General features: G+C 32.0%; 1 long non-coding RNA gene across 1 annotated transcript; it reads left to right on the forward strand.

The window, feature by feature from the left end:
* The first annotated feature begins 8,462 nt into the window (after positions 1 to 8,462).
* LOC120215678 lies at positions 8,463 to 23,491 on the forward strand. The gene is made up of 3 exons (XR_005524982.1): positions 8,463 to 8,474; positions 16,915 to 16,922; positions 23,359 to 23,491. It is a non-coding gene; the product is annotated as an uncharacterized LOC120215678 (long non-coding RNA).
* Positions 23,492 to 23,761: the final 270 nt, after the last annotated feature.

A 23,761-nucleotide genomic window follows, 5' to 3' on the forward strand; every position in this document is an offset into this window, starting at 1 on the left:
CAGAGGCTATGGAAATTATAGCTTTCAGAGAAAGTAAAACCATCGCTCAAGGTGACATCGATAATAATTGTGAAGAAAATGATGTCAGAAAGATATATATATGTATAACTTTTTTGGTTAATGTGATATATACTCAAATAATTAAAGTATAATTGTTGGATAATTTCAAAACAAATGTGGGAAATTATAGATGTCTTTTCAGGTAAATTTATTGAGTTACCTCCATATCGAAAGGTGGAATTCAAGGTTAATAGTTATTAAGGTATTGAACATGTTTCTATGATTTAGTATTAAATGAATTAAGTGAGTCAAGATAATTAGAGACTTAATTATAAGAGTTGATTGATCAAAGTTTTATCAACTCGAGTATTTCAACGTGGGAAGTATGTGTGTTATTAGGGAAAAAAAAGATAAATATATATGGTTATACATAGATCTGAACTCTTAAATAAGACTCTTCGAGAGGAGAACTTGTTTGCAAAACTATTCAAATGTGAAACATTGGTTAACAGAGATGGTTTCCTTTGACCATGTTATTTTCGCATAAGGTAAAAGAGTAGATCTTAATAAAAACTCATGTTGTTTACTATCGGAGGTTAGTTGTTTACTATCGGAGGTTAGTAAAAAAAATTGACGTTAGATTTGCTGCTATTCAAGTTTGAAAGAAAGATATGTCTTTTTGTCTAATGAAAAAAGTCAAGAGAGTTTTGAAATATTAAAGAGGACTGTAACAGAGATACCACTGTTTATACAACTTGCGTTGGGTAAAGATTATGTGGTTTTTACTAATGCATCTATCAACGGATTAGGAAGTGTGCTTATGCACAAAGGTAAGGTTATGGCATATGTCTCAATAAAGTTAAAGAATCACAATAGAAATTATCTACGTATGATTTAGAGTCGGTAGTAGTCGATTACCTTAAAATATTTTGTCATTAATTGTATAGTGAGCAGTGCTATAGTTGTGCTAATTACAAAAGTCTTATGCTGATCTAAAGAGAAAAGTAGTTGAGTAGCAAGAAAGTGATAAAGTTTTTCTAAAAGTATCACTTTGGAAGGAAGTATTATGATTTGGACTGAGTTCGAGAATTATTGAACCTTAATAGATTTTATCAGTTAGCTTTTGTCCCCCGAAATGGACAAGACCTATAATGTTTAAGGTGTTATTTCTTATTAATGACAAATCAAATCCATTACATGTTTTTCCTTTGGGAAATGGAGATTCAATTAAAATTGAATTATGAAAAATAACCAATACATATTTGGGCTAGAGAAATACATAAACCATGTAAGTAAACGATTTCTCTATTTGAAGTATTATGGTGAACGCATAAAGTCTTTAAATACGAGGATGAATTTTCTTAAGGGGGAGAATTGTAATACCCCAAATAGTAGGTTAGTGATTAATTTGAAAGGAATTAAAAATTGGAAGACTAAATTGAATAAGTAGTAAAGTATAAGAAATGATTAAGTAAGACCAATTAGTATTAAGAGGAAGGGAAAGTGAAATATTATGCTCAGTCATTTTTATATCCTTAATCTTCTTCTTCTCGTGGTTGAGTATCCTCTTCCATAGCTTAAGGTAAGTTTCATCTAGTTAATGTTTCCTTTCAATTTTGGTTGGTTCTTGCAACTTTAAGTGATATGTAAGCTAAGGGAAGTGTTAAATAGGAATAAAACAAAGATATGAATGATATATTAGAGATTAAAGAAATTGGGTTTTGAAATGTTATATTAACATAGGAGTGTTTATTGATGTTTATTAGTAGTTTTGACTTGTAAAAGAGGTAAATAAAAGATTGGAAGCATTGGATGAGTTTAAAAACAAGTTAGAAAATGTAGTGTGATTCTTATAATCCAATGATTTTGAAGGATGCTAGATGTTTTAAGTAGCTAAATGGTGGAAAGTTAGTATGAATAAGTAAAGAAGAGTTTAATAGTTTTGTATGGTGTAATCATAATGCAATTAAACCCTGTTTGGGTGATAATTGAGTTAAAATCTAGAAATTCAGGGCATGGGTATCAGTACTGATAGAACAATACTGATACTATAGGTGTAAAATCAGTAGAATCCGCTGAGTAGTATCGAAACCTATACAAGCAATATCGATACCAAGAGAGGGGTATCGTTACTATGAGAATGTTATCGATACCATTATTAACAGAATGCAGAAATGGTATCAGTATCGTGATGGAGTATCGGTACCATAGTATAGTAGTATCGATACCATGGTAGGGGTATCGATACTATTGAGTCAAAAATGTGACGATAAGCTAAGATTGTTATATAAAATATAATAATTTGTACTCTTGAGTAATGTTTAAGTATAATTGTTAGGAAATATAGTAACAATTGATATTATATGTGTCTGTATAGATGCATGAGTAGATCAAAATCAAGCTCCCGAGTCAAGCAAAACAAAAGGCAAAGGAAACGTACATGAGTAATTAACTTTGCGTTTTCTATATAGTAACGAGTCAATCCAGGTGAGTACATTACTGTATGCAATCGAGATTAAGACAATTCGTAATGAGTAAAGTTAGAATATTTTAATTTTAATGTATGTTGTACCTTAGTTAATATGTTTTTATTTCATGAATGGAAAGGATATTGTGAATATGTTTTAGAGTATGAACTCCTCTAAAATGAATGAACAAATAATAATGCATATGGGTGCATTACAGGCATGAACGAATGCCAAAGTAATAATGCATATGGGTGCATTATAGCCATGAACGGATGCCAAAATAATAATGCATATGGGTGCATTATAGGCATGAAAGGATTTCAAAATAATAATGAATATGGGTGCATTATAGGAATGAAAGGATGCCAAAATAATAATGCATATGGGTGCATTATAGGCATGAAAGAATGTCATAACTAAAAATGCATGAAATGATACATTAAGGCATAAAAGGATGCCATAATTAAAAAAAAGCATGAACATATGCATTAAGGCATGATAGGATACCATAAATGAAATTAATGAATAATTACTAAAGAAAAATGCATAAGAAAGAAAGTTATGTTGGGCATACTATGGATGTTTATGATAAGAATTATGAAAGAAGTTTGGTTTCAATAATAGGGACTTATCTAATCCTTATGGATGATACAAATTACTTAAAAAACTAATAAAATTCATCATAAGTTTATGAATTTTCATATTGTTAGTAGGTGTGCAACCCATGTAAGTTATAAAAATGTTAAGCGAATGATTGTTTTAGCGCTACAGGTGTAAAATATAGAATTTATAATGAAATTCATTAGTTAATAGATAATATGAATAATTATTAGAGAATGATCTGTTTAAAAATAAAAGATTAATGGCATAGCTGTGCAATTGGCAGAAAGGTGTCAATTATGCAAGTTAGATGAAAGGCTAAATGCCTTTGGGTAATAGACTAAAGGAATTATAATGCATTCTGATATAAACGGTTCAAAAGTGGTATGAAAGGATGCTATGTATATATATATATATATAAATGTAAATCAATGCATAGTTAGTAAGAATGAATGCCATAAAAGAAAACGTAAACAGTACATAATGGACATGAAGGGATGCCCATATGTAAATAAAAATGGTGTGTTAATAGTATTTAAAGAGCCTCCCATGATGATTATAAAAGATACATGAAAATTTGGTACTTTGGTGCAATACATGTATATTAATTTATCATTTAATGTACACAGGGAAAATAAAGAATAATGGGGAATGATATGCAGAAGGGTAAGTATGTTGGGTTTACTAAGAATAATTCCGATAATTGTATGAAAGAATTACGAAATATGAAATTTAATTCGTCATTCAATAGTTATAAAATACTTATGTATAAATTGTGCTATTTTTACAGTATTATGTCTCACTAAGTAAATACTTAATGTGGGTTGATTTCACGCATAAGTAAAGGCAAAGATTAGTTGCGTAAGGAGTGCAACAGTAGGAACATCAATCATCAATTAAGGTTGACCCATTAGTAACGTTAGGACAATCTTATTCCTTTTGAAAATTTAGTTGGTATGTAATTAAAGTATGAAAAATTCTTGGAATTATATTTAAGTATAACCTATTATCATATTTCAATTAATGTATGGCTTTATTTTAAAAAAATTATGTTTTACGAAAATCTGGAAACAAAATTTTACGGGGTTTTAAAAGAGAAAATATTTTAAAAGTGATGTGACATATGTATTTTGTGTACATAAAGGTATATGGGATATGAGTGTTACATTTATTGGTATTAGAGCTGTAGATTTAGCCGATTCTCGACCGAAATCGAATGTATTTTAATGTAAGAATGATTACATGCCATTAAGATTGTCAAAGTTACTGATATGGTGTCAATTAGAGGGTGATTGATGTCACTCCTTATTTACTTGAGTGTTATTCTTATGTATGTCCTAATATATGTCGGTAACTAAGGACTAAGGTAAGAAAGTAGATGATATTGAAAATAAGGTCGAGATTAAAATCGAACCAAGAGAATTCGACATGCTTTTAGTATCATACCGTAAAAGGGTAGAAGTTGCTAGGGATTTTCCTCCATTATGTGGAAGGAATGCCCCAGTGTTTAGAGATGATTCTACATTTGAGGAATTTATTAAAAATTTTGAACGGTTTACAAGAGAAGTAGAATCGGATGAGGATCCATAGGAGATTTTTGAATATAGTGATGATTCCGAGATTTCTTCCAGTAAGCTTAATTAATTGAGAAATATTTATGTGAAACATTAAATTGTTCAAAGCGTTGTTAATTTGAGTAAGAGTGAAGGTGTAAGTGGTAAATACATTGACCGCTAAAAGCCTATAGAAAGATGAATTATTAGTGGATCAAGTGATTATGAGTTTGTTTAAGAGTAAATTTGGTTACTAGTGTAATTTTTGCATTAACTACTATGAGGTTATTGCTACAAAGTTGTCAAGACTTATTATTTAATAATGTGGATAGTTAGACTTCCATAGTCAAGAGAGAAAATGTTTCAATTGCTTGTGAATATTTTAAATAGATCTGAAAGGTTACACCAATTTTCTCAAGAAGGAAATGAAAGATTTTAAATTAAAAGTATTCTATTTAACTTAATCTCGAGTGAGATGATAGCAATAAAACCTAGTGGGTCATGTTACAAAGATGAGTTGGACAGGTAGTAAACAATTGATAAAGATTCCAGGGGCTATGTTTCCGGTAAACCTGATGAAATTATCATTTATAAGTTAAAACCATATTCACTATAAGTTGTTTGTCGCTAGAGATGACTATTTCAGAAAGATGTAGAGGCTATGGAAATTATAGCTTTTAGAGAGAAAGTAAAATCATCGTTCAAGGTGATATCGATAATGATTGTGAAGAAACTTATGTCAGAAAGATATATATATATATATATATATATATATATATATATATATATATAACTTTTATGCTTAATGAGATAGATACTAAAATAATTAAAGTAAAATTGTTTGATAATTTCAAAAAAAAATATGGGAAATTATAGATGACTTTTCAGGTAAATTTATTAAGTTACCTCTATATCGAGAGTTGGAATTCAAGGATAATATTTATTAAGGTATTGAACATGTTTCTATGATTTAGTATTAAATGACTTAAGTGGGTCAAGAGAATTAGAGACTCAATTTTAAGAGTTGATTGATCAAAGTTTTATCAACTCGAGTATTTCATCTTGGGAATTATGTGTGATATTAGCGAAAAGAAAGATAAATATATGTGGTTATACATAGATTTTGACAGTTAAATAACACTTTTTGAGAGAAGAACTTGTTTGACAAACTATTCAAATGTGAAACATTGGTTAACAGAGATCGTTTCCTTTGACCATGTTGTTTCGGCATAAGGTAAAAGAGTAGATCTTAAGAAAAACTCATGTTGTAGTAATTTGGAAACTCCTAAAGAATGATCCTGAAGTATATATTTCTTTGGGGCCTGCTATTTACTATCGAAGCTTAGTGAAAAACTTTTCGACGTTAGCTTTGTTGATATTCATGTTTTAAGGAAATATATGTCTTTTTGTAGAATACATAAAAAAGTCAAGAGGGTTTTGAAATATTAAAGAGGATTGTAACAGAGATACCAATGTTTATACAACTTAATTTGGGTAAAGATTGTGTGGTTTTTACTAATGCATCTATCAACGGGTAGGGAAGTGTGCTTATGCATAAAGGTAAGGTTGTGGCATATGCCTCAATAAAGTTAAAGACTCACAATAGGAATTATCTATGTATGATTTAGAGTCAGCCGTAGTTGAGTAGATTAAAAATTTGATGTCATTAATTGTATAGGGAGCGACGCTATAGTTGTGCTATTACAAAAGTCTTATAATGATCTAAAGAGAAAAGTAGTTGTGTAGCAAGAAAGTGATAAAGTTTCAATGAAAGTATCGTTTTGGAATGAAGTATTGCGATTTGGATTGAGTCCGAGAATTATTGAACCTTAAAAGATTTTATCAGTTAGCTTTTGTCTCCCGAAATGGACAAGACCTATAATGTTTTAGGTGTTATTGCTTATTAATGACCAATCAAATCCATTACATGTTCTTACTTTGGGTAATGAGATTTTATTAAAATTGAATTATGAAAAAGAACCAATACATATTTGGACTATAGAAATACAGAAACCACGTAACAAAACTATTTCTTTAGTTGAAGTATTATGGTAAATGCATAAAGTCTTTAAATTCGAGGATGAATTTTCTTAAGGGGGAGAATTATAATAATTAGTTTGGAATTAATTTGAAGACTAAATTGAATAAGTAGTAAAGTATAATAAATGATCAAGTAACACCAATTAGTAAGAATTGTAATATTAAAAAGGGATTTTAGTCTTTTAGAATGAAATGAATTTAAATCCCATTTAGAGTTGGGGATTTAAGAGGAAGGGGAAGTGAAATATTATGCTTAGTCATTTTTCTCTCATTTTTCTTTTTCTCGTGGTTAAGTATCCTCCTCCATAGTTTAAGGTAAGTTTCATCTAGTTAATGTTTCCTTTCGATTTTGGTTGGTTCTTGCAACCTCAAGTGATATATAAGCTAATGAGAGGGTTAAATAGGATTAAAACAAAGATATGAATGATATATTAGAGATTAAAGAAAATGGGTTTTGAAATGATATATTAAGATAAGAGTGTTTATTGATGTTTATTAGAAGTTTTGACTTTTCAAAGAGGTAAATGAAAGATTGAAAGCATTGGATGAGTTTAAAAACAAGAAAATGTAGTGTGATTCTTAGAATCCATTGATTTTGAAGGATGTTAGATGTTTTAAGTAGCTAAATGAAGGAAAGTTAGTATGAATAAGTAAAGAAGAGTTTAATAGTATTGAATGGTGTAATTATAATGAAATTGGACCCAGTTTGGGTGATAATCGAGTTAAAAACTAGAATTCTGGGCACGGGTATCGGTACTGATAGAACAGTACCGATACTATAGGCTTAAAATCAATAGAATCCGTTGAGTAGTATCGATACCTATGCAAGCAGTATCAATACAAAGAGAGGGGTATCGATACTATGAGGATGGTATCGATACCATTGTTAATAGAATGCATAAATGGTATCGGTACCATGATGGAGTATCGGTACCATAGTATAGTAGTATCGATACCATGGTAGTGGTATCGATACTATTGAGTTAGAAATATGACGATAAGCTATGATTGTTATAGAAAATATAATAACATGTACTCTTGAGTAATATTTTAGTATAAATGTTAGGAAATATACTATCAATTGATATTGTATATGTCTATATGGATACTTGAGTAGATCAAAATCAAGCTCCCGAGTCAAGCAAAACAAAAGGCAAAGGCAAAGTACATGAGTAATTAACTTTGCGTTTTGTATATATTAGCGAGGCAATCCAGGTGAGTACATTTACTGTATGCAATAGAGATGAAGACAATTCGTAATGAGTCAAGTTAGAATATTTTAATTTTAATGTATGTTGTACTTTAGTTAATATGTTTTTATTTCATGTGTGGAAAAGATATTGTGATTAAGTTTTAGAGTATGAACTGCTCTAAAATGAATGAATAAATAATAATGCATATGGGTGCATTATAGGCATGAACGGATGCCAAAATAATAATGCATATGAGTGCAATATTGGCATGAATGGATGCCAAAATAATAATACATATGTGTGCATTATAGGCTTGAACGGATGCCAAAATAATAATGCATATGGGTGCATTATAGGCATTAAAGGATGCCAAAATAATAATGCATATGGGTACATTATAGGCATGAAAGAATTACATAACTAAAAATGCATGAAATGACGCATTAAGGCATAAAAGTATGTCATAACTAAAAAAACATGAACGGTTGCATTAAGGCAATAAAGGATGCCATAATTGAAATTAACGAATAGTTACTAAAGAAAAATGAAAAGAAAAATGTATAAGAAAGAAAGTTATGTTGAACATACTATGGATATTTATGATTAGAATTATGAAAGAAGTTTGGTTTCAATAATAGAGACTTATCTAATCCTTATGGATGATACAAATTAGTTCAAAACTAAGAAAATTCATCATAAGTTTATGAACTTTCATATTGGTAGTGGGTGTGCAACCCATGTAAATTATAGAAATGCTTGGGGAACGACTGTTTTGGCACTACAGGTGTAAACTATAGAATTTACAATTAAATTAATTAGTTAATTGATAATATGAATAATCATTAGAGAAAAATCTATTTAAAAATAAATGATTAATGCAAGTTAGATGAAAGGCTAAATGCCTTTGGGTAAAAGACTAAAGGAATTATAATGCATTATGATATAAACTATGCAAAAGTGGTATGAAAGAATGCTATGTATATATATATAAATTATACATCAATGCATAGTTAGTAAGAATGAATGACATAAAAGAAAACGTAAACAATACATAATGGGCATGAAGGGATGCCCAAATGTAAATACAAAATGGTGTGTTAACAGTATTTAAGGAGCCGCCCATGATGATTATAAAAGATACATGATCAATTGGCATTTTGATACAATACATGTATATTAATTTCTCATTTAATGTACAAAGGGAAAATAAAGAATAATGGGGAATAATATGCAGAAGGATAAGTATGCTGGGTTTACTAAGAATAATTCTAATAATTGTATGAAAGAATTACAGAATATGAAATTTAATTCCTCATTCAATAGTTATAAAATACTTCTGTATAGATTGTGCTATCTTAACAGTATTATGTCTCACTAAATAAATATTTAATGTGGGTTGATTTCACGCGTAGGTAAAGGCAAATATTAGTTGCGTAAGGAGTGCAGCAGTAGCAACAGCGATCATCAATTAATGTTGACCCGTTAGTAACGTTAGGACAATCCTATTCCTTTTGAAAATTTAGTTGGCATGTAATTAAAGTATGATAAATGCTCAGAATTGTATTTAAGTAGAACCACTTATCACATTTCAATTAATGTTTGGCTTTATTTTAAAAAATGGCATATTTTACGAAAATCTGGAAACAAAATATTAAGGGTTTTTAAAAAAGGAATATTTTAAAAGTGACGTGACATACGTATTTCGTGTATGGAAAGGTATATGGGATATGGTTGTTACAGAAGATGTAACCAAAAAAATAATGTATGGAAGAAGTCGATCGGAGAACATGTTTTAAATAAGTCGGTTGGAATATTGACGTTTTCAATCTCTTAATATCTGTCAACTTGTGTTTTTTCCAACTATGATGGTAGATTTCATGACATCATGAATATGAAGGTGAGGTTTAATATCAACATGTTTTTCTGGTCTCAATAACTCAATCAAGAGTTTATATCATGTCCGAACTCCCAAACATTGCCACGAGAAATCATAATTTCCCTTATAAAATAACATTCAAGGAACATGCAAAAACTAAAATAAAATTAAATTAAAATAGGACTAAAATATAAACAGTCAAATCATTATGTCAAAAATTAAAATAAAATAAAGTGCAAAAGTTACTAAAATGAACATTTTTTATAATAAGTGTTAAATTTACAAAGGATAAAAATAAATAAGACATGGAGACCAAATTAAAATAAAATAAAATTGCATAGCCAAATTAAATTAAATAAAAAAATAGATTATAGTTCAAAATATAAACATGCAGAAACTACAGGGACTATTTTGCAATTATTCGTTTCTTTGTAGCCTAAAACATGCATTCGAACAAAAATGGATAAATTACCTAATCAGTCTAAAAACATTAAAATAAATAAATCGTCACTACACATGATTGAAAAGCAAAAACACACTAAACATGGAGGGATTAATATGCAAATAACCCTAAAATATATAACATGAACAAAAGTGGGTAACTTATAGAATTTGTCTCTACATGTGACCAACATACAAAATAAGCTAAAGTTAGGGGGACTAAAAAATTATCCCATAAATTATAAAACATACATGGAAATGGGTAAATATATATTTCAGTCCTTACAGGTGACTATTTTGTAAAATTGTGCTTAAAGTCAGGGGACCTAAGCATGACTTTACCCAAAATTTTTCTATAAAAGTCATTTTTCCTTTTTTTCCATTTCAAACAGATTTATAAAAAAACCAAAAAAATCTCTCTTTTCTTTTCTTTCCTCGGCCAGCGCACTGTCGACTCCCTACACCGACTCTGACCACTGTCCGATCGCCACACACTACTTTCGAAAACCCTAAGTCAAGCCAAAAACAAAGCCTCACTCTGATCCTTCCTCTCAAGCATAGATCTAAAGCCAAAACTTCCTAAAAAAATGCCTAAAGACCCGAAAAGCCCCGTGATCTTTTGATTTTTTCACACTCTGGCGACCTCCGACAAAGACAAATCGACCCCTCTCCAATTTGACTCCCCACTCTAAGGTTGTAACATCCCGGAAAAAAATTGTAATTAAACAATTTGGCGAAAACCTAAGCAGTCACATATCTCATTCAGAAATTCTATTTATATTTAAAAACAACTTATAAAACATTAAAAGTAATACGGATCAAAATATCGATAATATGGTTATATCCAAAACAATAGCAAAATACATGTTACCAAATACAACTTAAAAACATGTAGAGGTATTCATTCGTACGAGTAAAAGTAGTTGATCTCCCCTGATGCCAAATCTGCTAGTATACGGTCTATTGTTATCTGAAAATGGTAAAATTTACAAAATGAGCTAAAAAGCAAGTGTGCTCCATACAGTGTAAAAATAAACATACAGATAAAATATTTCAATAAAATCATTTTATCAAACTTGTTTTAAAAACATGAACACTAATCCCATCCAATCACTAGAATGTGTAGGTTCTACAGAACCATACACCCACCTGCACACCATTAAGGACTTGCCCTAAGCACAAAGTTGAGGAGCATGCGGTAATAACTGCCCCATCTAATCACTCCGATCACCAAAATGTGTAGGTTCCCCAGAACCATACACCCATCTGTACACCAGTAAGGACTTACCCTGAGCACACAACAAAGGAGCCTGAAATATTTCCTTCAATAATACCCCTAATGACAGTAATAAACATATATAGAGTGAAACAATAATCAATATATATTCAGAAATCAGGTATAAAACACCTTAACCAAAAATCGTATCAGAAATATGCAATAACTCAAATATCAAATAAACAGTATTCCGAACATCAGATATCGTCTCATTAAAATATTTAGTATCCTATGAAATGTACAATCTAGCCAGTTTGTCCAGAGAATAATTAACCCGAATAGGGATAAAGTGTGTTACTTAGTGAGTCGATCAATAATCACCCAAATAGAATCCTTTTTGGAAGGAGTCAGAGGAAGACCAGTAACGAAGTCCATCGTAATGCGCGCCCATTCCCATTCAGGAATCTTAATTGATTGTAATAATCCAGATGGATATTGGTGCTCTACCTTAACCTGCTGACAAATCAAACACCTCATCATAAAATCTAAAATATTCTTTTTCATACCAGTCCAAAAGTAGCGCTCTTTGAGATTATTGTACATTTTATCCCCGCCAGGATGCATAGCATAAGGACTACTATGATCCTCCTGAAGAATAACCCGCCTCAACTTATCATCTTTATTGACACAATAACGACCGTGAAAGGAAAAAATGCCATCCTGATCTACAGTATACTCTGAACTCGATCCCTCTTTAACTTGTTCAATAATGGGAAGTGTCGTAACCGGTTTTCGCCTGGGCACAAAATTTTATTTGGCGGGAAAAATAAAAATGAATAAATAAATAATTTTGAGTTAAGAAATATTTTGGGTGTCGTCATTGACCTTTTTTGGTTAGGTAAGTCAAATACCTAAAAATAATCTTTTACAATAGTTTTTAAGAAAATATAATTTAAAAGAAAAACTGATCTATGTATAACCAAAAAATTAAAAAAAAATTGTGGTAAGTTACGTTTAGGGAAGGATTAGCACCCCTAAAACGGCCAAAATTGGTACTCATTAATTATTAATTGTCTCTATTATTTGAAATTTAAATATTCAAATATATTTAATTTATAATCTTGTTATTTCAAATTTATTATCATAATTTTAAGAAAATCTATTAATTTATATATATATATATATATATATATATATATATTTATTTATTTATAAATATCAGAAAAAGACTTCTAGGTGCTTTAAGGCATCTCTTCTCTTAATATTAAAATATAAATAAATATTAATAAAACATTTATTAAAAATAGATTAATATATTTATATATATATATAAATAAATTATTTATTTATTTAAAAATATCAGAAAATAGATATCTAGTAGCTTTAAGACTGCCCTTTCTTAATATTGAAAAATAAATATATATTAAAATATGATTTTTTTTCTTAAAAGTAATTTATAAAATTAAATTTATAACTAGGATTTTAATAGAAAACAAATAGAATAAATAAATATATTTATACGACTTAAGATAATAATAAAATAATAATGAAAATAATAATTTAAACATATATCAAAAATAATAATAAAACAAAACAAAATAATCAAAATCAAAATAAAAGAAATTAAAAGCAATAATATTAAAATGCAAAATATATTAAATGAAAAATATCAAACTATTTAGGGATTAAAATATAAAATATATAAATTAATGGCCCTTATTCTAAGTATTATAAAAATATAATTACTAATAGTGTAATTAACCTTTAATTATTAAATAATGATTAAAATAAAATTTATCAAAATTAAAGGCTCTAACTCGAAATAAAAAAAACTAAGTGCTAATAATGTAATTTAGCCTTATTTAATTAATTTGGGTTAAAATGTAAATTATAAAAATTATAAGGGCTAAATACATTATTTATCCTAAATATTATATAAACAATGTAATGACTGAATTATAATAAAATAAAATTAAGATACTAAATTAAAATGATTATAACTCAATTTAAGTGATCAACTCGTAAAGTTACAAAACTGCAGATATCGCGGAAAGGGTTTACTCTTTTTTCCTCTTTTCCTCTTTTCCTTCTCTCTCTAAACTTGAGAAGACATTTTCTCTCTCTAAAATTGAGAAGGAATTTTCTCTCTCTAAATGAGAGAAGGAATTTTCTCTCTGTCTTCTCTCTACAATAGAGGGATTTCAGTTTCCGGCCTGCCGCCGTGTTTCATCCCAAATCGAAGCTTATTTGGTCCTCAAACCAAATCCGGCCTTCCTTAGTTCTAAAAGTCTCTCAAATAGCCTAGATTTATAGTTTTACCTTTGAAATCCAACGATTTCCGTTGGCGTGGGGAGGCTCTCCGATGATCACTTGTAAGTTTCTCGATCTATTTCCTTTATTTTTCTATTTGATGTTCTGTTTTGCCGTTGGTTGCTGTTTTGTTCTGCTCTGTTGGTTGTTTGCTTTCTCTCGGGTTCCTCTCTACATCCTCTCTTTTTCTCTTTTGCAGGTTTAGTGGCTTTATAGCCACCATGGTGATGGCCTCGGACCAGTTCAAAAAGGGGCTCTTCGGTGAGTCACCGAACTATGGTGGTGACTCAACATAGAGTTGCAAAGTGGAGGGGCAGTTGGATCTTCTTGAGCATTCTAGTGAAGCGGTGGCAGCAACTTCCTGAGGAGGCGGGGTGGTGGCAGCAAGGGAAACGGTGACGTGGCCATTCTGGAAGTAGTGGCGACTGAATGATAACTTAGGGTTATGAAACCCTAGGGCTTCATGCTGGCATCCTGTGGACCGTTGGATCTCTCAGATCCAATGGTTGATAGAAGCGGCAGATGGGTGCATGGGATGTAAACCCTAGTTGTATTTTAGGGTTACTCTTAGGCTAGCTGTTCGGTCTTGTAAATCGAGTCTGGGTTCTTGTTATTGGGCTTATATTATTTATTTAATAATAATATGATTATTAATAATAATATATAATAATAATAATAATATATAATAATAATAAAAATAAATGGATGAAAAAATTAGTATCTTCAGCTGCCCCTCTTTGCTCATTCTTATGTTAACAAGAATAGGGCAAACACAAAAAGATAATAAGTTTTTTATCCATTTGACTTCACTTGATTACGATGGCCATGTTGAACAAGTTCTTCTCTGGGATTAGTTCTTCTTATTATGAACTTTTCCACTGGGGATGACAATCTATCTTTTTCTGTGATGTAATTTAGCAAAAAGTTGAACAAATTCTTTTCATTATGAATTTCTTCTCATTCTTCAAATGAGTTCTTCTTATTATGAACTCCTTCTGGAAATGCTAATCTTCAAAAGAAGGGTTGTTAATTTGGCTTCATATGTGATGAATTAAGGCAAGGTTAAACAAGTTCTTCTCATTATGAACTTCTTCTTCCTTCTTCAGATGAGTTCTTCTCATTATGAACACTTCTGGAAATGTTGATGTTGATCTATCTCCTTCTATGATAGAATCAAATAAAGGTTGAATAAGTTCTTCTCATTATGAACTTTCTCTGGAAAAGTTGATCCATCGAGTGATGAATTCAAACAAAAGGTTTGAACAAAATCTTCTCATTATGAATTTCTTTTCCTTCTTCAGATGAGTTCTACTCATTATGAACACTTCTGGAAATGTTGATGCTGATCATCTCCTTCTGTGATAGAATCAAACAAAGGTTGAACAAGCTCTTCTCATTATGAACTTCTTCTTCCTCTTCAGATAAGTTATTCTCATTATGAACTTTCTCTAGAAAAGTTTATGCATCGATGATACATGCATCACAAGGCTCACATCAAAGGAAGAAGTAATAACTCTTCCAAATGATCCACTCGTCCAAGCTTTGGAAAAGAAGATCAGAACAGCAGCAGACTTACGACAACTTTTTTAATGGGATCTTGATCTTATTTTGTCAACATAGCTTCTGGAGATAAAACCGTCTGTCCCTTATCTTTCCAACGGTTCTTGAATCGCATCAATCCGATATCGGGAACTCAATATATAGCCATTTTACTGAAGACGATGCATGCAGAAAATCTTATGCGAGATTAATACGGGATTTTGTAAATATTACGAATTTTCAATATTTTTATTGATTATTTGTAATATAACTTAATATAGGATGATGCATTATCTTTTAGGATTAGATTTATTATTTTATTAGGAATTAAGGTTGGGTTAAAATATTATCTTATTTTATTAGGAATTAGAGTTAAGACATATTTAGTTTATTATTATTTTATTCATTAGTTATCTAAGGCCTTTAGAACTCAGCCCCTATATAAAGGAGGTTTCATTCAACTTTGTAATTCAAGATTTCTTTGATTAATAATACAATGAGAGTTCGTTTTTGCAAGTGCTGATTGCCTTGTGCCTTCGAAGCTTCTTCTCCTGGAGTTCTTTCAAGTTCTTGCGAGGGAGATTAATCTTCACACTCCAATTTGCCTTTTCATCACGACGAGGAGGGTTGGTTAGAGCCATTTATCGTGTTTGCCTTTTCATTGCGACTAGGAGGGCTCGATAGGACACTTATCCATCTATTATCCACAAATCCATTCGCACCATCAATCATCTTTACCGTTCACCTTTATAAGGGAGATCTTTTGATTTCTTGGTTATCTTATTTTATTTGCAATTCATTTATCTTTTCTTTATCTTGTTTTAATCTTATTTTTATCTTGTTTCCAGCACATAAAAGAAACCCTAAAGAATCCTAGCTGCTGTCGCCACCTTCCCCTATTCATCCCCTTTGTTCTTCACCTAGTCTAGAGCTTTCTAGGTTTGATTCTTCAACAAGAGCAAGTTCATCAATCCGTCACCACTTCCCTCTCAATTGGTATCAGAGCTGGGCCGATTCTTAGAGAGAACCAAGCAATCTTGCTTGTTCTTGAACACAAAACCGTCAAGGTATCCCAACGGAGCTAGTTCACAAACGATTCAGCGTTTCAGGTTCTTTTTATTTAATTTTAATTTAGATTTAAATCCTTCTTGTTAGTTTGCTATTTTTTTTCAAAAAAAAAAAAAAAAAAGCCAAAATTTTAAAAAAATTGCAAACGAAGGTATTTAGGGATGATTTTATCCATATATTATATTCATTCTAATATTAATCCCCAGTCCAAATTTCACCCCAATCTGAGTTCATTGGACCCTTCAAATACATCATTCAAGTTTCATCGGCAGATTCGGTTTAGAATCTTGTCGAATTTCTTGAAAAGTTTACAGGAGGAATTTCGTAATTAAATTTCCAGATTGAAATTTCATATATTGGAGATCATTCACACAAAATATCAGAATTTTTGGAGATCAAGAACAACTTCGAAAAAAGTGATCAAGAAAAACAGATTGTTTGAGGACTCACCGTTCAACAGAGTCTACTGGATACTACTGACGGTATTTGGTTCTAAAATTTTACAGGTGGTTTCTTGACGCATCGAAAGACATTCAAGAAATTTTTCAGAATTTTTGGACACCGGTAACCCCCTCAAAAACGTTGCTCAAGTTGATCCAGCGTTTTCTAGGTTTTCTGGTTTGGTCCCTTTTTCTTTGACTCTTAGTGCTTTAGGTTCTTTTGTTTTTCCTTGTTATTGTTCTTTTGCATTATCTAACACATTATCTTCTTTGTGTTAGTAGGACTAAAGAGTTTGCATACTTCTTCCTTCTTTGCATTCTCGTTCTCTTGGAGTCTAACCTTTGTTTGGCCTCTTAGAGCTTTTAGGTTTTTCTTATCGCCTTTGCTAGTAATCAAACTTCGATACGAACTGTGAAAGACTACTTGGTAAAGTGAGTTTTAAAGAGTACAAGATCGGCTTACTTGCCTCTCGTTGTGTTACTTTCTTGGAGTGACTTGTGAGGTTTCTTGCTTTGTTGAATTTATTTTATTTTTATTTTACTTTAAAATTTTCTTTTGAGTGTTATGATTTCAGGATGGGTGACAATAACAATAAGACACTTACGGCTATCTTAGCCACACTTACCCGACTCACGATTCAAGTTGAAAGATTTTATGAAATCTTGAGAGAACGAAAAAAACCACATCTGGATCTACCAAACCAGAATCCAAGACCAAACAATGCTAAACTTTTGGTACGCGGGCGAGAACAACCACGTTTTCAAGCACCCGAACTCTTTGTAAAACCAAAGTTCACGATCCCGTCTTTCAAAGGAGACAATGATCCAGACAGGTACATCGAATGGGAAGGAAAAGTTGATCTAATGTTCGCATACCATGACTGCCCCCAAGCTAAACAAGTTCACCTCATCACCACACAATTCGAAGGATATGCTCGAACTTGGTGGATGCAAACAAGGAAAAAGATCCAGAACTTCCAAATTCCAACAATCACTTCTTGGACCGACCTCAAACAAACCATGAGGAAGCGATTCCTACCGACACATTATACACGAGAAGTTAAACTACGACTAGACCGACTTCGACAAGGTAGAAGTTCAGTTGAAGAGTACTATAAGGAGATGCAGCCCTTACTCAATAGGGCTAACATAACCGAAAAAAAAGAGGTCACCGTGTCAAGATTCATCGTCGGCTTAAACTCAAACATCATTGATCTTCTTGATCTACAAGGGTATGAAAAGCTTGAAGATACACTAAAGAAAGCAATGACAATCGATATACAAATCCAAAGGAGATTCCGAGAACATTACCAAGGTACTTCATCCTCTTACCAAGGTAATCCTTCAAATCCTTCCTCATCTGCTGCTCCATCTTCTCTAAAAAAACCAAAAGATGACAAACCTGACAAGGAGAAAGAACGACCAGCAAAGAATGACACACTTCCAGACCCTAAAGATCAAATGATAATTTGTGAGGAGGTAGGGAAAGCAAAAAAAGAAAAAAACTGAGAAAGAGGCAAAAGAAAAAGAGGTCACTAGTTACAAAAGCCAAAAGAATAATGACCCATGGGAGGTGAGTGAACCTAATTGTGAGAAGAAAAGAGTGACTCAAAATCTATGTGTGAGCACAAAAGAATTGAGAGAGAACCTTCTTTACAAACAGCCTTCCATCCTTGTTCGCTTTAGAGAATCAATTGTTTCAATTTCTAACATTAACAAGGATTTGCCTAGTGTGTTTTCATCTTTGTTACAGGATTTTTGAGAAGAATTAGGTGATCCACCTGACGGATTACCACTGGAAAAAGAAAAACAACACCAAACTAATCTAATTCAAGGTTCCATCATACCTCGTCAAACATACAATCTCGAAGAAACCAAAGAGTTAGATTTGTTACAAAAAGACTACATCCATGAAAGCCTTAGTCGTAACGTCATCATAATGACGAAACATGACTTGAACAACTCCACATGCTTTATAGTTCGTGCACAGGGAATCCATGTAAATGATGAGAAAGTAAAAGCAACACGAGACTGGCCCACACCATCTTCCATCGCCAAGAGTTGTCAAATAGTGCTCGGTGACCCTCCTGACGGGTTACCACCTGAAAGCCCTAATCACTATGCCATACCAATGAAGAGTCATGATTTACGAGAGTCCAAAGGTAAATATTTATTACTCATTTTAATGACATTGTAACGTACTTCTTCTCCTTCTTACAAGGTAAGGCTCGTGAAGTTGTCATCCATACTAAACACAACTCCTTTAAGTGCGTAACATACCGAGGTAAGCAAAACACAGTAGACGATACACTACCACGAAGGTATACTCTTACCTATCAAACTCATACTACTATTCCGAGAATTGAACATATCAAAGATGTATATCATGATAACTCGGATATTTCTGATATTTCTACCCATACATTTAAAAGTGCTTTTAATGAGCTTTATCTTGTATATGAGTTTCCTTGCCAACTAAACATGTTCTACAGTCCACAAATCTCCTCCTGGGAATCATTAATTCATGAACCACACTTAGGAGACTTAAGAGATTACTTTAACAAACCAGTTGACATGGTTTTTAAACACTCATTCTCGCCACACATTAATAAAACCATGGAGAAATTATCTGAAATAATCATACAGAAAGCCAACAGTGGCCGGTGCCATGTTGAAATTCAACCAAAACATCAGATTACAAGACTTGTATGCAAAAGAGGATTTCAAGACTACAAGAAATTAGTTTCTACAAAGAAGAAACCTCGACTGAAATGCATAAAGACACATCACATTGATCCTGGTAAATGTTTCACAAGTTTTCCTTTCAACACATCTAAGTCTCTTTCACTTGGATTTTCAGATTCGAGGATGAATCCTTTTGAGGAGTGGGGGAATGATACATGCACCAGATTCCATAATACATGCTTCTTTGGACTAATATTTCTACTCGAACCTATTAGAAGAACAAAGTCTCGAAGATTCAAATTATATCTATTCGGTAAGTATAATGTGAATGAATCATTAAACGATTCTAATGTTGCTCCCTTTAATGTTTCAGATTCCAGGTCGAATCTTTTTTAAGAAAGGGATGATGATACATGCATCACAAGGCTCACATCAAAGGAAGAAGTAATAACTCTTCCAAATGATCCACTCGTCCAAGCTTTGGAAAAGAAGATCAGAACAGCAGCAGACTTACGACGACTTTTTGAATGGGATCTTGATCTTATTTGGTCAACATGTCTTCTGGAGATAAAACCTCCTGTCCCTTATCTTTCCAAAGGTTCTTTAATCGCATCAATCCAATATTGGGAACTCAATATATAGCCATTTTACTGAAGACGGTGCATACAGAAAATCTTATGCGAGATTAATACGGGATTTTGTAAATATTACGAATTTTCAATATTTTTATTGATTATTTGTAATATAACTTAATATAGGATGATGCATTATCTTTTAGGATTAGATTTATTATTTTATTAGGAATTAAGGTTGGGTTAAAATATTATCTTATTTTATTAGGAATTAGAGTTAAGACATATTTAGTTTATTATTATTTTATTCATTAGTTATCTAAGGCCTTTAGAACTCAACCCCTATATAAAGGAGGTTTCATTCAACTTTGTAATTCAATATTTCTTTGATTAATAATACAACGAGAGTTCGTTTTTGCAAGTGTTGATTGTCTTGTGCCTTCGAAGCTTCTTCTCCTGGAGTTCTTTCAAGTTCTTGCGAGGGAGATTAATCTTCACACTCCAAATTGCCTTTTCATCACAACTAGGAGGGTTGGTTAGAGCCATTTATCGTGTTTGCCTTTTCATTGTGACTAGGAGGGCTCGATAGGACACTTATCCATCTATTATCCACAAATCCATTCGCACCATCAATCATCTTTACCGTTCACCTTCATAAGGGAGATCTTTTGATTTCTTGGTTATCTTATTTTATTTGCAATTCATTTATCTTTTCTTTATCTTGTTTTAATCTTACTTTTATCTTGTTTCCAGCACATAAAAGAAACCCTAAAGAATCCTAGCTACTGTCGCCACCTTCCCCTATTCAACCCCTTTGTTCTTCACCGAGTCTAGAGCTTTCTAGGTTTGATTCTTCAACAAGAGCAACGTTCATCAATCCGCCACCACTTCCTTATCAATCGAGTGATGAATACGAGTGAAAAGTTGAACAAATTCTTCTCAATATGAATTTCTTCTTCCTTCTTCAGATGAGTTCTTCTCATTATGAACTCTTCTGGAAATGTTGATCCATTGAGTGTATGGATTCGAATCTTTGCAAAAATCTTTGAAATTCCTGTCAAATATTCAAATGGAATGAATGAAAATGCCCCTATTTTGCAAATGCCTAAATATGATGCATTAATGTTTAGTGTATTTTTTTACTTAAAAGTGGAAAACTTGGTATTCCTTCATTTGGTTAAAATGTCATTTCAAGCTGGAACTATTGTCGTAGTCAGAACTATGACCTTGATGCCCCATTTTATCTTTGATAAAATCGACTTTCTTCATCTGAACTTGTGTAAAAATCCAATAAAGCTTTCATCTTTGAAAAGAGAATCTATCATCTTTGAAGAGAGAATCTATCATCTTTGAGGAATGTAGATGTAGATATGCTAAACTCAAAAGATATTAATTAGGAGATCAGCGTTTATTCTAATTTGACTCTTGAAACACATCACAAGGAAGATTTAACCTAATTCCTTTCATGTCTCCACATCTAATCAGATCTCGATCAAGGCAACTTGGACTATATCATGTTAAGAGGCTTAACACCAACCTGTCATTCAACATTAGTCGGCTCCACTAGTTTCTTGTTGTTAAAATTTCTGCTTCCCTTATGTGGAAAGAAATCTTCATCATATCTCACTTCAAAGCTTGGTGTTGAAGAAGACAGACTTCATCATGGATCTATAAATGGAAATGCCATATGATTGCAACATTGGTTCAGCACTATAATTACTGGTTCGTAAAACACTTGACAACATATTCATCATTTACTATGGCTCGTAAAACATTTGACAACACATTCATCCAGCTGTGACTTCTGCACATATTATTTTGGTCAAGGAAGCTATTTCATAGTGTTCAAAACTTTTGTATGATGTCACAAGACCGTTTGAGAACAAAACTCAATGGGAATATAAGTAAAATGTTGGCGTGTTTCATGGCCAAAAAGTTTGTCAAATTCACAAAATATGTTAATACTGAATTGAATAAGAGATACCAACTGATCTTGATATCATCTTGAGTAAGGGCAAGTGTGATATCGATCATGTTTTCTTCCATAATGAGCATTGCAGGAAGTAGAAACACATCAACTATAGGATCTATATACAGAAGAAGGTTCATGGAATTCTTTTTACTATATATGAAACACACATGATAAACCAAATAGATGAAAATTCAGTTCACCCTGGCTGGCAATGATAACCCCAGTAACAACGGGAATAAGAATAACATAAGGTGAGCCTTTTTATTCAATGTCATCAAGTAAGCGAAAATTATTGTGAAAAACATCTTCGTAGCCCCAAAAGTATGATTGAAACTAACTGCCATGAATCTCAAAGAAATATTTCCAATCATCACCGACACACAAAATACAAAATTCAAAGTCGATATTTTGATGAACTGAACCCTAGATCGAATGGTCTTTATGGGAACCATCTTTATTCATGCAACTTTGATGTATCTTAACAAAGATCACGTTGTCATGTAACACATGGTTAAGAAGATTGGGTATTTGAAACCATACTTGTTGAGTAAATATTTGTTCAACACCAAAACCCTAATACAACTGTCTGATGAATGAAGCAATTATGTATAGTCAGCTCCATTGTTACTGTTTCTCCATTTTCATTTTTCATACCTTTCTATCTCATTGGAAATATTTTCTCAAGTCAATGATCTTTCCATAAGATGATATGGATATTTCAGCATGTCCCAACATTGGCTAATACAAACATTCAAAATACGTCAACATTCCTCATTCTGATTGAAATGGGCTTTCAGCATGCCCCAGCATTTGCTTCTTGTTGATGTGATCTTTCAAAGTACCCCAAATATTCATATTTACGTGGGCCTTCAGAATGCACCACATGAATCATTTATGTCTGAAATGGTCTTTCAAGATGTCCTGCATGGATCTGCGTGAATTGGGCCTTCAAAATACCCTCAGCCTTCAACCTTCTAAACTATAAGGCTTACTTTCAATGTTTGTTTGATTTCAATAGCATGATCCCTACGAGGTCCAATTTTGACAATGTACTGTTGTGGGTACTTGCGGTTTTATCCGTGCCTCAAATCTGTTTATCTTGAATACTCTCATTATGGTGTCACTAAACAACAGCTGTCAAGTAACTGGAGGAATTCTCTTCATGTTGTCACAAACTTAAGAAGTAATTAATCATTTTGACAGAAATGTTTAAGATATGTGCCTCTTCTGAATGAGGTGCCCATTTTTTGGATCTAGATGGATCTAGTCGGGCAGAGTGGTATAAATTGCTTGGTAATTCATTTCAGGCTGACACAGTGAACCTTGTTTTCAGTGAAGGATATTACTGGAATATACTTTTCTTTGATTATGGAGCGATCTTTCAGGATGATTTCACATATATTGATAGTTCTTCTGATACCGAGGAAATCCTGAATTCTGATTCTGATGAGGAGAATAAACTATTATACTTAACGAAAATGGGGTATTGGGAGTTTGAGGCTTCAATAGCCATGGAGAGATATGGTCTGATTCATCAATTACAGAGTTAACAGATTTTATATGTGATGCTCAAATGGCTAAGACTACTGACGCACTTCTTCTGGTAGAAAATATGAAGTCATTATGTAATGACCCCAATTAAAAGAAGAGGTAAAACTCGGGATATGATTTTTTTGAAAAGGAAGAAGCAGATGAAGATTGAGAAGAGGCCTCTTAATGAAGACTATCATGAAGTTCATCTTCTAAATCTAATGATTGGTTTTGGGGTTTTTACTGAACTAGATCAGA

The sequence above is a fragment of the Hibiscus syriacus genome, unplaced genomic scaffold (assembly GCF_006381635.1).
Source record: "Hibiscus syriacus cultivar Baekdansim isolate YM2019G1 unplaced genomic scaffold, ASM638163v2 tig00110151_pilon, whole genome shotgun sequence".
NCBI lineage: Eukaryota > Viridiplantae > Streptophyta > Magnoliopsida > Malvales > Malvaceae > Hibiscus > Hibiscus syriacus.